Here is a 15,158-nt window from a genome sequence, read left to right as displayed (position 1 = left end):
CTTTTGCTTTTTTGGATTTTTGAAAAAAAAAGTGTTTTTCAAATTTTTACATAAAAAATAGATTTTGACTTAGTTTCTAAGACCAATGTTCATTTCCAGAGCATATCCAAAACTATTCATGATATGGATTTGAAACTTGGTATACATGTTAACAAGGTGATGTAGATGTGCCTTTTCACAATAAGAAATTTGAGAAATTTTAATTTTTCATGTTTCCATGGAAAAAATTTCAGACTTAGTCTCTCAGGTTAGTCTTAGGGGTAGGTTTTGTTTCCAGAGCAGAACTTGAAAACTATGAGTGGTATGGTCTTGAAAGTTGGTATATGTGTTGATTAAGTAATGTACAGTATATGTGCCTTTTGATACTAAGAAATGTGATAAATTTACATTTTTAGCTCACTTGGACCAAAGGTCCGGTGGGCTTATGCCCTGGGCTGCTGAGGTCAGTGTAAAGAGGTAGGGTTGGTTTCCTGCAGCTGAACTTGGAAAATGTGACAAATAATATATTGAAACTTGGTATATAGTTGGTATATAGGGCAGGAAATAATAGATGACTGTCTTTTTGTTGTCATTTGTTTTGCCTGATTCACTCATTTGATGGCATAGTTTAGTGTCTCCAGGTATGACATTAGATATAATATCATGATTTCTACAGAGTTTATTGATTCATGAACAAATGTAATTTTGAGTTTTGGAAGTTCATCATCCCTCCATCCCTCCATCCTTTATCTATACTGCTTACCCATCAGGTTCGCGGTGAAGCTGGAGCCAATCCCAGCAGACTTTGGGTGAGAGGCAGGGTTCACCATAGACATCCTAATACATAGACGGAGCATCCAATGTAAATTCTAAAAGCGCTGACGAGACGCGGGGCCACCATCTTGGAGTGGTGATCCGCTGCACTCAGTGTAATACTAAATACATTAGATATAAACAGCTTAACGTTTTTCTATCGGCTACAACCACCAATCTGTTGCAAATAAAATGCGGTTTTAACAATCTAAATCCATTATAATGATTCAAATGTGTGTATGTTTTCTTTAACTAGATTGTTAAGAACATATCAAAGGGGAAATTAATCTAGTCAGTGAATTTATAAGAGCCTTTTACATCCTTCAACACAATCTGACCCCCCTTCAGCAAAGCTGATGTATTCAGGTTGAGTGGGGCACTTTGTTTGGTATGTAGGACAATGTGTGATGACCATATATTGACCACAAACATTTTTTGTCTTGTTTTAAAGCATATCAAAACATTTATTTATAGCAAATTAATGTCAAACATAAAAAATATAACAATGTAGTAAATAAATAAACTAGTAAATAAATAAAAAAGGTAGTATATGAATAAACATTTAATAACAATATATATAATATTAGCATACAACATTAAAACATCACTCGTGAAACCACTACCTGATGACAATTTAAGTCTCTTAGCTCCTTCTCAGCTCTGGTAATATACTATTTAAAAAAAAAAAAAAAATAGTACGGTAATGTTAAATCTTACTTGTGAAAAGTAATCCCCCTGCTTCTGTTTGAAACGGTTCGCTCGTTTGAGCAGGAGTACGCTGAGCACCAGCCTGGCATCTTGTCTCTTGTCTTCTTCAGTCGTGCAGTAATAGACGGTACTTTTTTTTATTATTATTATTTCCCAAAACATTCAAAATACAAACAAATAGAGCACCATATATATACAGATCCAAAACATCAAAATAGTAAAACACACACATAGCAATAAAGTAAAAAATATGAACAAGAAAGGGGTTACTTAACTATCTTTACATATGTTAATCGAGTAAATCAAAGTCATCCAAAAAAGATATAAAATAACCAACATCCTTATTTTCAACTAACTTTTAAGATTTGGCAAAAAGCTTGAGGTCATTCTTCCAGTGTGTAACATAAGGTTTAGTTTTAAATAAAACGACATTTGTGAATAAAATGTTTACCTAAAAGTAGTAAATTATTAATACCATATTCAATTTTGTTATTATTTAAAAACACTCCAAATTTAATTTCTTTAATGGATAAAGGGGCAAACTGAATCCCCCTAGACTTATGCCGCTTTTCCACTACAAACGCAGCTGAGTCGGGCTGAGCCGTGCCGTGCTGAGTCGGGCTGAGTCGAGCTGAGCGGGGCTGTTGGAGTTGCATTTCGACTACAACCGCGCTGAACCGTGCTGGCTGGAAGTGGGTGGACACATTGGGTGGAGTTAGCGAAAGTGGGTGGACGTCACGTGATGTCATTAAGCGGCGCAAACAGTGACATCAGTGAGCTTTTAAGCGGTAGTCTCACGACCCGAATAGTAAACAATAAACATGGAGGACATGGAGTCGTTAGTGTTGCTGGTCTTGGTTCTGTGGCTTGTTGTCACTGACAACGCCAACAGATACTGGCAAGAGCGTATAGATGAGGCGAGGCGCATAAGGCTTCAGAATTCTCGTAATTCTCCTTCTTCCGGGTTTGCGGTGTTTACAGATCCCAGCGTGCTCGCGGGGCGTGTGTGGGCATGTGAGGACACTCCTCCTCACCAATCAGTGCACAGGGGAGTGTCTGCTCACGCCCCCAGCCTCACTCGGCACGGTTTGGCTCGCTTCAGCCCCACTCCAAAACGGTGCGAGTTTTAGGGGCTAAGCAGGGCTGAAGCGAGCTGAGTCGTGCTGTTTTTTGGTAGTCGAAACGCGAGCCGTGTCGGGCTGAAGTGAGCTGAAGCGAGCTGAAGTGAGCTGAAAAAGGGTAGTGGAAAAGGGCCATAATAGACGGTACCTTGATATCTCGCGCTTTCTCACCACTCCAAGATGGCGACCGTATTTCTCGCGTCAGAACAGCCAACTCTCCGCCTATGTATTAGGATGTCTATGGGGTTCACCCTGGACAGGTCGCCAATCTATCACAGGGTTTTTGGAAGTTCCTGCTATATAAAAGCACAATCAGTTGAATATTGGCTAAAAACTGGTTAGGACAACACATAAAATGAAGAAAAATTAGTAAAGAGACTCTGTTGATCCAGCATGTTTTGCTTTTCTCCTTCTCATTTTGCTCCTCACTTGTCTTATGATCATATTCTTTGTTACCCATTTTCCATATTTAGTCACAGCTTCCTGTTCTTTTAATGTGCTCATTATTACCTTTTGCCTTCCTTCTTCAAAAGTGTGTGTGTGTGTGTGTGTGTGTATCTGCGTGCGTGCACACACATTTTTTGTTTTGGACTATGAATTATCCTGTGACGTCTTTTTTCCTGACCTCTGTTTTAACAAGCATTCCTGAAATAACTAGGATATGCAGGCTCTGCACTTGCAACAGCAAGATTATAACAGCGTAATAAGACTCTAGTTAGACTTTATGCAAAATACAAATTCAAACAGTAAGCTTAATTAAGGAACATCACACTAGTTATTTGAAACCAGCCTGTCTAATTAAAGGCTATAACAAGCAAATGTGTCATTTCTAGAGGGAGGATGGCAAATTGCATCTAAAAATAAAGATATCAACAGAATGTGAGGAGAAAAACTTTAAAAACAAGCTTTATATGCGAGTCTCTCTTTCTCTCTCTCTCTCTGTCGGAGTGGATGCTGGGAGTGAGTGGGCGGAGCGTTGTGAGTGAATAGAGTGTTTGAGTGCAGCTGCTGTGCTGTGTTCTAACTTTTCTTTATTTCTCTCGCTATATATAAATATTTACTTATATTTGTTTTGTGTTTGCTTTTGCTTGGTGTTTGTTTAGGTTTAGTGAAGTGTGTAGTTTGTTTTGTGTTTACCTGTTTTGTGTTTGTTTGCTTTTGCTTGGTGTTTGTTTAGGTTTAGTGAAGTGTGTAGTTTGTTTTGTGTTTGTTTAGGTGTAGTGTAGTGTGTTGTTTGTTTTGTGTTTACCTGGGCGTCTGCTCCTAAGCCGGGAGCATGTCTGCCTCAGGTAGAGGGAAGTTTGATTCCCTCACGCGGCGGCACGCGATTAAGATTGCATCCACCGCCAGCGTAGAAGTTTGCACTTTAGCCGTAGGTGAAATCGTTGGGCATGATAAAATTTTGTCCGCGTCTCGTATGAACCAGGCAATTGTTCTGTTTTTGGAGACGGTAGAATTGGCAGATTTAATGGTTGAGCAAGGGGTGGTGATTGACGGTGTTTTCACTTCGGTGCTACCGTTGTCTACCCCTTCTAAGAAAGTGATCCTTTCAAATGTACCACCTTTCATTTCGGATGACATTTTAACGCAGTCACTAGCCCGCTATGGTAAACTGGTCTCTCCGATCAGGAAGATTGCCATAGCGAGCAAATCTCCTTTACTGAAACATGTGGTGTCTTTTAGGCGTTATGTTTATATGGTGCTACATGACTCTGATTTGGATTTGACAGTCAGTACGTTTACATGCACATCCAAATCAAGCTACTGTCGGTAATCAAGCAAAGGGTCCCAGCAGGGGTGCCAGAGAAATCCTACATGCAACTGTGAAATCGAGCTATTGTGTGAGGTGCATTGTGCACCTGAGCCACAAGTGGCGCTACATGCCCCATCGTGTTGGTACACTTCTGGTTGTCGTCATGAAGAAGAGCTATAGTGTTGCCAGATACTGCTGACGTTTTCCAGCCCAAAACATGTTCAAATCCGCCAAAATGCACTTAAAATCTGGCAACACTGGTTCCGTGCTCAAGCTGTTAGGCTTGCTCTAACAGACTGTATGGCTACAAACTGTCCTGCGCAGACCACTGTTTTGTAAGACAACTTATTTTGCACAATTGTATATTTTTCTAAAGTCCATTTTTTGCTTACAAAAAATATTTTTTGCTTACAATTTAACTTGTCTTAATAAACACACAAAGTTCAATTGTTTTGTTTTTATTGACATTCTTCAGATGTTGGACATACACACACACACACACACACACAGATACAATGACTTGTTTATGTACACAATTCACAGCTATGCAACAGCTGTACAGATGTATTTGGTGATACAGTAAGTGAGCTAAATTTTAACTGTGCAAACAATGCCACAAAAAGAAAAGATTCATGCCGTTGTCATGATTTGTTGTCATGCCGACCGAGGCTGTTGTGTTTCCCGCTTGTGGTCTCATCACTCGTCACTTCCAGAAGGGGCAGTAAGTAGCTCGACTACTAGCTCGATAGGGTATACATGCACTAAGTAGCTCGGCAGAAATCGCATAATCTAGGTCGTGTAGCTCGATTCCGAGAAATCAAGTTCGGTTCAATTTCAGCCGAATTAAGGTGTATACATGGCATTTTGAACTTCGATTTCAGTCGAGCAACGGCAGAAATTCGATTCTCTCTATGTGCATGTAAACGCACTGACTGAGCATACAGGTTGAAGGTTTTAATTATGTTATTTATGCCACAAGTCACATGATGAGGTGTTTTGGTTGTGGGTTAACTGGCCATTTGGCACGAGCTTGTCCCGAAAAGTGCAACAGCTCCGCAAATGGGGATAAGACAAACAAGCAGAATGAGAATGGGGATAGGGCAAATGAGCAAAAGGAGAATGTTGGGGAAGAACACCCCGCGAGTAAGCAGAAGGCACCTGCTAATGAAGGGGCTGGTGCGAATGAGGCTCTGCCTCCTGAACAAGAGCCTTCCAGTGTTGAAGAAGCCGGTGTTAGACCGTCTGATCAGGATGGTTGTTTAGGAAAGGTGGGAGATGAAAAAGATGAACCCGAAGTTGGACCTTCAGTGGACGTCACTGATAGTTCACAGAGTAGTGTGGTTTCAGCCAGTAACTGAGATGAAATGCTTAATGTTCTCACTGGTGATGGGGTTCAAAACATGGAAACGGATGTAAATCCGTTTAAAGTCCCTAAAGGTAGAAAGAGGACAAGGGGCCGACCTAGTCCTGGGGCACAGACCAAAAAGAGAGAGCCGTTGATTGACCTCAACTCTACTGATGCCGAGAGTGAGAGTGAATCCGAATGCAGCTTGACCTGCAGTCTACGGCAAAGCGGCTTCTCTAGTCGCGAGTATACGGTAGAAGACATAAAGAGTTTTTTGTTACGGACTAAAAATGCGAGAAATGTGAAAGTTGACGAATATTTTCCAGACATTGATCAATTTATGGCAAAAACTAAATCATACATGGCTGAAGGGAAATTCACAGATAAGGAGGGTTACCGTCTGAATAAGTTCCTCACAAAGCTAAGAGCTTTGTTAAACACTGATATGAGTCAGTAAATCTATGACGCGGTTTTGTTCTTAAAATGATGTTGATATATTTTTTCTTTTATTTCCTATTCATGGGGGAATTTAAGATTGCATCGTTAAATTTAAATGGAGCAAGAGATGGTATGAAGAGGGCTTTGCTCTTTGAAATAATTAAAGAAAAAAACATTGATGTGTTTTTTGCACAAGAAACACACACCGACATTAATAATAGTGCTGATTGGGCAAAGGAATTTGGGGGTTTGTCAATTTTAAGTCAAAACACTTCAGTCAGTGGTGGTGTGGCTATTATTTTTTCACAGACTTGTATTCCTTCCTTGTATCAGGTTGATGAATTTATTAAAGGTAGACTCCTAAGAGTCAGAGCACAATTTGAGAACAACTTTTTTGTCTTTGTTTGTGTCTATGCACCAACAGATAGGCGTGAGAGAATGAATTTTTTTAAGCATCTTAGATAGTGTTTTAAAGGATTGTGATCCTGGAGAGTTTTTACTTCTTGGTGGGGATTTTAATTGTACAGAACTAAGTATAGATAGGAACCATATGGAGCCTCATATGCCTTCCCGTAAGAGGCTCATTGAGTTAATTAATACCTATGATCTGTCTGATGTATGGAGAAATTTTCACATGGATCAAAAACAATATACATGGGTTCATGCTAATGATAATATGCTTTCTCTGGCAAGACTAGACCGATTTTATAGTTTTAAACACCAGCTTGGTTTTTTTAAAACATGTTTTATCTTACCTGTGGGTTTTTCTGATCACAGTATGGTGCTTTGCACTTTTTATGTAAATGCAACCAGACACAAAAGTGCATACTGGCATTTTAACACTAGTTTACTACATGATGTTCTTTTTAGGGATGTTTTTAAGTTTTTTGGAGGGATTTTAGAACCACAAAATCCACTTTTCAGTCTTTGCAACAATGGTGGGATTTTGGCAAGGCTCAAATAAAACAATTGTGTCAGCAATATACTTCACATGTCACAAGAGACATAGCTCAGTGTATGAAAACCTTGGAAAATGAAATAATGGAACTCCAAAGGTTAGCTGGAGTCACTAGAGATTGTTTATATATGGAAAATTTAAAAAGAAAGAAGAATCTTTAAACTGACTTGCTGGGCATTAAAGCACAAGGAGCTCTGGTCAGGTCTCGATTCCAGAGTGCAGAATTAATGGATGCACCTTCTAAATTCTTTTTTAATCTGGAAAAGAAAAATGGCCAGAAAAGGCTTATACATGGTCTTGTTTCTGGAAATGGAAATCTCTTGACCAACCATGATGATATTCGGAGGAGAGCAGTTGAGTTCTTTCAGGATTTGTATAGGAGTGAAATCTCCTATGAGCAGGCTCCGGACAGTCCCTTTCTCACTAATCTACCCAAGGTTTCTGGGCAGGCAAATCAGGATCTGGGAAGGGTGATTACCCTGGTTGAGTTGGACAAAGCCCTCCAGAGCATGGAGTGTGGCAAAGCACCGGTATTGATGGTTTGCCGGTTGAGTTTTACAAGTCCTTTTGGCCAGAAATAGGTGCAGACCTACTGGCTGTGTTGAGGGACAGCTTGGCCAAGGGGCGATTGCCACTCAGTTGTCGAAGAGCAATCCTGACATTGCTGCCTAAGAAGGGGGATCTGAAGGACATAAGGTCCTGGAGACCTGTATCTATCCTCTGTGTAGAATATCGGCTACTCTCAAAAGTTCTCGCAAACAGGCTAAGGGAAGTGTTGAGAGATGTAATTGAACCTGATCAGACCTATTGTGTGCCAGGCAGGCTCATTTATGATAACATTGGTTTTATTAGAGATATTTTAGAAATTGGAAAACTTCTAAATTTGGACTTTGGCCTGGTCTCAGTCGATCAGGAAAAGGCTTTTGACAGAATTGAGCATAATTATTTATGGAGTGTTTTAACTGCTTTTGGTTTTAACCTTGATTTTATAAAGAAAATTAGAGTTCTGTACTGTGACTGTGAAAGTATTTTAAAAATTAATGGGGACTTGTGTGCTCCTTTTAAAGTTTTAAGGGGAATTAGACAAGGATGTCCCCTTTCTGGCATGTTGTATTCTTTGGCCATTGAGCCTCTTTTAATTCAGTTGAGAGCCAAACTGCAGGGTATAACTCTTCCTGATTGTGTTTGTTCTTTTAAGTTATCAGCTTACGCTGATGATGTGGCCATTCTGGTTGGAAACCAAAGGGATGTAGACAGTATGGTTGAAGTTTTCGATGATTTTAACATTTTATCTTCTGCCAGAGTTAACTGGGCGAAGAGTGTGGCTTTGTTGGCTGGTAAGTGGTCTCATGGTGCACCATGCCTCCCAGGAGGCTTAACATGGTCCAGGGATGGTTTTAAATATCTGGGGGTTTTCCTGGGTGATGAAAGTTTTAAACAAAAAAATGTTGAGGGAACTATTGAAAAGATTAAGGGCCGTCTCAGTAGGTGGAATTTCTTGGTTAAGCAATTGTCCTATAGAGGGCGTGTTCTAATAGTAAATAACCTAGTGGCTTCATCCCTTTGGCATAGGCTTGCCTGTATAGACCCTCCTGTACAGTTTCTGTCCAAAGTACAATCAATATTAGTTGATTTTTTGGGGGGATGGTCTACACTGGGTTCAACAAGGTGTACTGTTTTTGCCTAAGGATGAAGGTGGACAAGGGTTGGTTCACCTGCAAAGTAGAACTGCAGCCTTCAGGCTCCAATTCATACAGAGACTGCTGGAGGGCACCGTAGACTCTAGCTGGAAAGTTGTGGCCTGTGCGATCCTGAGGACATTTAAGGGCCTGGGATTGGACAGAACCCTCTTTTGGATGAACCCTTCCATGATGGATTTAAATAAATTCCCTGTTTTTTACTGGAATACTTTTAAGGTTTGGAACTTTTTAAAGGTCTATAGACCACATAATACAGATTCTCTGTTTTGGCTACTGAAGGAGCCACTTATATATGGCTCACTCCTGGACTTCACACAAGAGAAGCAGTTTACTTCCTTTTCTGAGATGTTTTTAAAGACTGGGATCATCACTTTGAAGGATCTCTTGAATCTGGCAGGGCCAGGTTTTGAGAATCCTGAGGTAGTGGCTGAGCACCTGGGAATGAGATCCATTCGTGTAGCTGCAAGATTCCTTTTAGAACTACAGTCCCAGTTGACAGAAGGGAGTTTAAGGTTGCTGGATCAGTACAAAAAGGATCTACTTAGTCCTAATGAGAGGGATCTAATAGCATGTTTTACTGTATCTTCTGAAGTTTCAAATGCTTTTTTGAAAAATGATGTCATGTTTCTGGGGCCACGTCGAGCGTCTGGAAAAATATTTTATAATCTTTGTGTGAAATTTTTGAATAGTAAGTGCCTTGAAGCTAGAGTGGATACACCATGGCGTACTGTTCTACAAGTAGAACAGCAAGTCAAACCACACTGGAGAGCACTTTACAAGTCCCCATTAAATAAAAGGGTTGGGGATTTGCAATGGAGAGTTTTACATGGCGCAGTTGCTGTCAATTCTTTTATTTGTGTTTTAAATCCTGAAGTGAGTCATGATTGCCCTTTTTGCACACAAAGAGAAACTGTTTTTCATGCTTTTATGCATTGTACACGCTTAGAGTCTTTATTTTCGATTTTAAAAAGATTGTTTGGTCTTTTTAATGAACAATTTTCAATGGAAATTTTTATTCTTGGTTTTAAATACACAATGAAGCAGAGGAATAAGTGTCAACTGCTGAATTTTATCATTGGGCAGGCCAAAATGTCTATTTATGTCAGCAGGAGAAACAAGGTAGAACACAATTCAGGGTTTGACCTTGTACTGGTTTTTGCTACTTTGGTGAAATCGAGAATTTTAATTGATTTTCGTTTTTATAAAGAAATGGGAGATGTTGAAACCTTTGAAGACATATGGTGTCAGAATAATGCTTTGTGTGCAGTCTCAGATGATATTGTGCATTTTAAAAATGTTTTACATGTCAATTGATATGGTTTGTTCAAACTTCTGTGCGCTTTTTATTTATTTAATTTCATTTATTCATGCAAACTCACTCAGAGGTGTTTCACTTTTAATGTAATCTAAAAATATCACAATGATATTTTTGTATGTCTTTTAAAGTTCTTTTGTAATAAATGATATTTTGAAAATTCAATTCTCTCTCTCTCTCTCTCACACACACACACACACACACACACACACACCATAGTATTGCATTATTTTTTTCTTCTTGGTCATCTTTGCAATGTTTTCAGGTAGAGCTTTGTGTAAGTCTTTTTGAGCATATAAGCAAAGAATAAAGTCCTAAAAGCAAGAATACTTTTTTATTCGAATCCAATACAGGTATTAATATATATGTTGAGGTAAATGGTAAGCAAGCTGTGTGTATTGATATCAGTGATGAAACCATTATATTTAAACCAACACATCTTCAACAATCTATAAACAAATGCGTTATTTTTCTACTATTCAGAAAAACTACATAAAAGGGTTTGAGGATTGTTCAAATCCCAGGTTCACATAAAAAAGTTGACTCAAAGATTCGACTCGGAGTCTATTCGTCCACATATCACTACCTCATCTCATATGGTTTGCTTTAAATTATTTCTCAATAAGGTATACTCAAAAATAATTGCATTTCCTCCCACTGGAAATCAAATATGGTAAGGTATTTGTAGAATTAAATCTTAGAATTAAAATCTCTTTAGCTGTATTTATCTATTTATTTTTATGCCATATTTTTGTATCAGTTTGCAGAAAATAGATTTTTTCACATTCACACTTTTAATAAATCAGAAGTATTCGGTCAAACATTAGAAACCTGATCATAACTCAGAGACACTTTCATAATGGCCTGGCGTTAATTGTGAAATTCAGTAAGTGCATGCCATCATTTAGTTCCTCAAATGGGTGTAGCAGAGAAAAGCCTGAAGTGTTGAAACATCATGACGTGATGAAGTGTAGTTCGTTATTTCTGTTCAAGTGACTCAACTGATTGATGATGCAAAATAAATCTCTACTAAAACTCTATGCACATGCTATGCATAGACTCATCCATGTGCCACTCCAATATTCTCTTTTACAATAATGGCCAGCAAACAGCATCATCAATTGTTCAGTAATAAAACACATTTCACAATGAGTGAATGAGGTCAATGACATAAAAAAAAACACAAATGTGACAGGGTGGATACATTATGTAATGTCTGAGGTATTTTACTCACACTTCAGGTTTTTTTTCCCAGGTAGTTTAAATGATTTGTTGCTCAAAAACAACACTGATTTATACTAGTGCTGATTTGTCCCAGTTTCAATCAGTGTCCAAATGCTGAGAAATAATGTACATCAAATTTGGGACGTGTAGTGTCATGTGAAATATTTTTTAATTACTTTTCCATTACATTCCAGGCATTTATCAGAGACTCTTATCCAGAGCGACATACAACAAATGCAAAAGTCAGGTACAAGAAGTGTGTGGCAGTGGGGGCGTGGCCGAGCGTCAGTCTGTGAATGGAGGGCGGAGTCAGGGAAGGTGAGTGGTCATGTAACTACACCTGTTATCAAATAACGCGTGTTTGTGTGTCTCCTTCAGTGACTGTGCCTGATAAAAGGAGGGTGAAAGCAGAGCAGCCTAATGAACAAAGCCTTGCAGAATGCAGCCAAAGACACCTTATATCTAAATATTATGGTTTTATTAAAATATTTACAGATGGGTCAAAAGATCCACAAGATGGGCATTGTGGAATCGGGATATATATTCCCAAATTCAACAAAAAGTATGGATATAGGCTTAGCAACTTTTTGTCAATATACGGTATTCTATAGAATTAGCGGGAATAATAACTGCTTTGAGATGGATTGAAGAAGTCAAACCACTAAGATCTGTCATATGTACTGATTCATTGGCAGTTTTACTCAGCTTTGAAACAGGAAACTCAATAATATAGGATTTGGTAATAGAGGCAAGACATGTTTTATTGAATCTTAAGAACCTTGGATTATTAGTTCAGTTTTGTTGGGTTCCAGCCCATGTTGGGATTAAAGGAAATGAAGTGGCTGACAAAATTGCTAAGAAAATGCTGGAAAAAGAACATATAGGAATTAATATTTCAATGGGGAAGGGAGAAGCTAAATCTAAAATAAATACAGAAGTTCTACTTAAATGGCAAAATGAATGTAAGGTAGAATTTAATGCAAGGCATTATCATGAGATCCAAGAAAATGTTTGGGGGGAAAAGGATAATATCAGGTCTCAACAGAAGGGAAGAGGTGGTATATAGTGGTTAGCGCTGTCGCCTCACAGCAAGAAGGTCCGGGTTTGAGCCCCGTGGCCGGCGAGGGCCTTTCTGTGCGGAGTTTGCATGTTGTCCGTGTGGGTTTGCTCCGGTTTCCCCCACAGTCCAAAGACATGCAGGTTAGGTTAACTGGTGACTCTAAATTGACTGTAGGTGTGAATGTGAGTGTGAATGGTTGTCTGTGTCTATGTGTCGGCCCTGTGATGACCTGGCGACTTGTCCAGGGTGTACCCCGCCTTTCGCCCGTAGTCAGCTGGGATAGGCTCCAGCTTGCCTGCGACCCTGTAGAACAGGATAAAGCGGCTAGAGATAATGAATGAGGTCTTAATGGCACTCTACAGTTAATAGGGAAGAGTAATGGTTTATGTAGTGAATGTCAAGTTCTAGAAGATGTAGTTCATATTTTATTTAATTGCAATAAATACACAGAACACAGACAGCAATTGAGAGAAAGAGAGGCTGATAATGGAATAGAAAAATCCGCAAGGAAGAAGGAATGCGCAGAGAGATAGGATCAAATCCCTATTTATTGTTCTTAATGATACAGGTGGGCGGCACGGTGGTGTAGTGGTTAGCGCTGTCACCTCACAGCAAGAAGGTCTGGGTTTGAGCCCCGTGGCCGGCGAAGGCCTTTCTGTGCGGAGTTTGCATGTTCTCCCCGTGTCTGCATGGGATTCCTCCGGGTGCTCCGGTTTCCCCCACAGTCCAAAGACATGCAGGTTAGGTTAACTGGTGACTCTAAATTGACTGTAGGTGTGAATGTGAGTGTGAATGGTTGTCTGTGTCTATGTGTCAGCCCTGTGATGACCTGGCAACTTGTCCAGGGTGTACCCCGCCTTTCGCCCGTAGTCAGCTGGGATAGGCTCCAGCTTGCCTGCGACCCTGTAGAACAAGATAAACCGGCTAGAGATAATGAGATGAGATGATACAGGTTTAATTAAAAGGACCTAGGATCCTTTTTTTTCTCTTTCTCTTAAACTTCAGATAGCCATGATAGTCTGCCAAGTCCCTTTACACACTCCTGTACAGTAGCTGGCGGTATGCACCAAAGAGACGTGATCTGCCAATAAACCAAAGAAGAAGAAGAAGAAGAAAAGGAGGGTGAGAAGGGGAGGACAGTGCCGATCTGTTAATCGCGAATACAGATCAGGGTTGGAGTGTTTGAGGAAGTCAGAGGGTCGAACGGTGGAGTGGACGACCCATATTCTGAGAAATCCCGTGGTCGATTCACGTCACTTCACCACTACTACTGGTGGCGCGGAGGAGGTGTGATCTGGGATTCACAGAAAGTGAGGTGAATCCAGGAAGTGAGATGGAAGAGTTTGAGGAGGCAGACGATGCCGATGATTTGGATCTAAGCAATGATCATGGGCGTCGCCACCACTGAATGTGAAGGGGATGTGTCCCCTTCACATTTCATAATTCTTCGTTTGGACCCCCCCCCCCACATTTAACATAAAATATTAGTTCACCCAGCGCCGTTTCTATTGCTTCGTGAAAGAATCCATTCCACTTGATCGATAAGAGAATACACATACCACTGAAAATCCACTCCGGGTTTTCCGGGCGTTACCTACAACAACTCACCGCACGCAGTTTTCTGGAAAGTAACATGGGAAATCAGTGCATGGGGAAGGAATAGTAGAAAGGAAAGCAGTGGATAGAGATGGATGTTATTCCAGGTGGATTGTGAAGGAAAGGGGGATAAAAGTTATGAAGTGGTAGAAATTGTGGTGAGTATCACTAAATCGGTAAAAAGTAAAATGCACCCACTAAAGTCACTGTTGGTGGTGAACAAAATTGCACCTGTTCATTGTGTGAAGTTGTTTTTTATGTGTCACCGTTGTGTGACACATAAAAAACACAGTGTGATTTTGTGTTATGAAGTTTGCATGATGCCATGTCATGTCTGTTCATTGTGTGAAATTATGAATATTCTTATTTTTAAACATACAGTTGAGTGTCACTATTGCTTGGCACAGTGGCATGTTGTGTTACATCTAAAACTAAATAGAAAAGAAAACACAAAATAAAAAGTAAAATGCACCCATAAAGTTATTGTTGGTGATAAATTGTGTCACATTCATCTCATTATCTTAGGCAGAGCAGTGGGTTTAAAAACAGGCTGATGAATATATGGACTAGTTGAATGAGGACTTATTGTTGAGTCTCTAAAATAGTCATTGAATTGAGTGACTTTTGTAGGTAAAATTAGGTGTTTAACAACCTGTTAAAAATACACCAGAATGCAGGAAATGGCATCTAATTAATTAAAAATTTTCTGGGGGAGGACCCCCAGACCCCTGCCAGCGTGTCCCCCCCACATTAAAAATGCTTCTGACACCCCTGGCAATGATCATATTGAGAGAAATACACACACAGGAGAATGGCAGATGATCAACCGAGAGAGCAAGAAAAGGAAAGAACTAAAACCTGATGGAGAGAGGAAAGTAAAGGAGATGAAATTAAAGTGATACTTAGATTCCAATCCCCGTGTACTCTGAATCCTTTAAAAGCCAGCAAGGCTGTTTACAAGCTAGTAGGCAAGGTACATATGGTCAATACCTTAAGAGATGGCAATTTGATGGTTGTATGAAGGGATAAAGACCAGCAGCTGTTAGGACTGGGACTGTTTTGGCCTCTAGAGGCCACTGTTATTTCCTTTTCTGGTCATGTTTGTTTTGGGCCTCTAGAGGTCACCACTGTGTTCTGTGTTTTGTTTT

At 39.8% G+C, this 15,158-nt stretch overlaps 1 long non-coding RNA gene across 1 annotated transcript in view; it reads left to right on the top strand.

Moving 5' to 3' along the window:
• LOC132896695 (uncharacterized) overlaps positions 1-11,666 on the top strand; it is a 52,103-nt gene extending 40,437 nt beyond the window's left edge. The window contains exon 3 of the long non-coding RNA XR_009656138.1: positions 11,549-11,666. This is a non-coding gene — a long non-coding RNA (uncharacterized LOC132896695). The remainder of the gene's footprint in view (positions 1-11,548) is intronic.
• Positions 11,667-15,158: the final 3,492 nt, after the last annotated feature.

This window comes from Neoarius graeffei, chromosome 13, assembly GCF_027579695.1.
Source record: "Neoarius graeffei isolate fNeoGra1 chromosome 13, fNeoGra1.pri, whole genome shotgun sequence".
NCBI classification, from domain to species: domain Eukaryota; kingdom Metazoa; phylum Chordata; class Actinopteri; order Siluriformes; family Ariidae; genus Neoarius; species Neoarius graeffei.
Note: the sequence above shows the minus strand (reverse complement) of the source record. Positions and strands in the feature narration are given on the sequence as shown.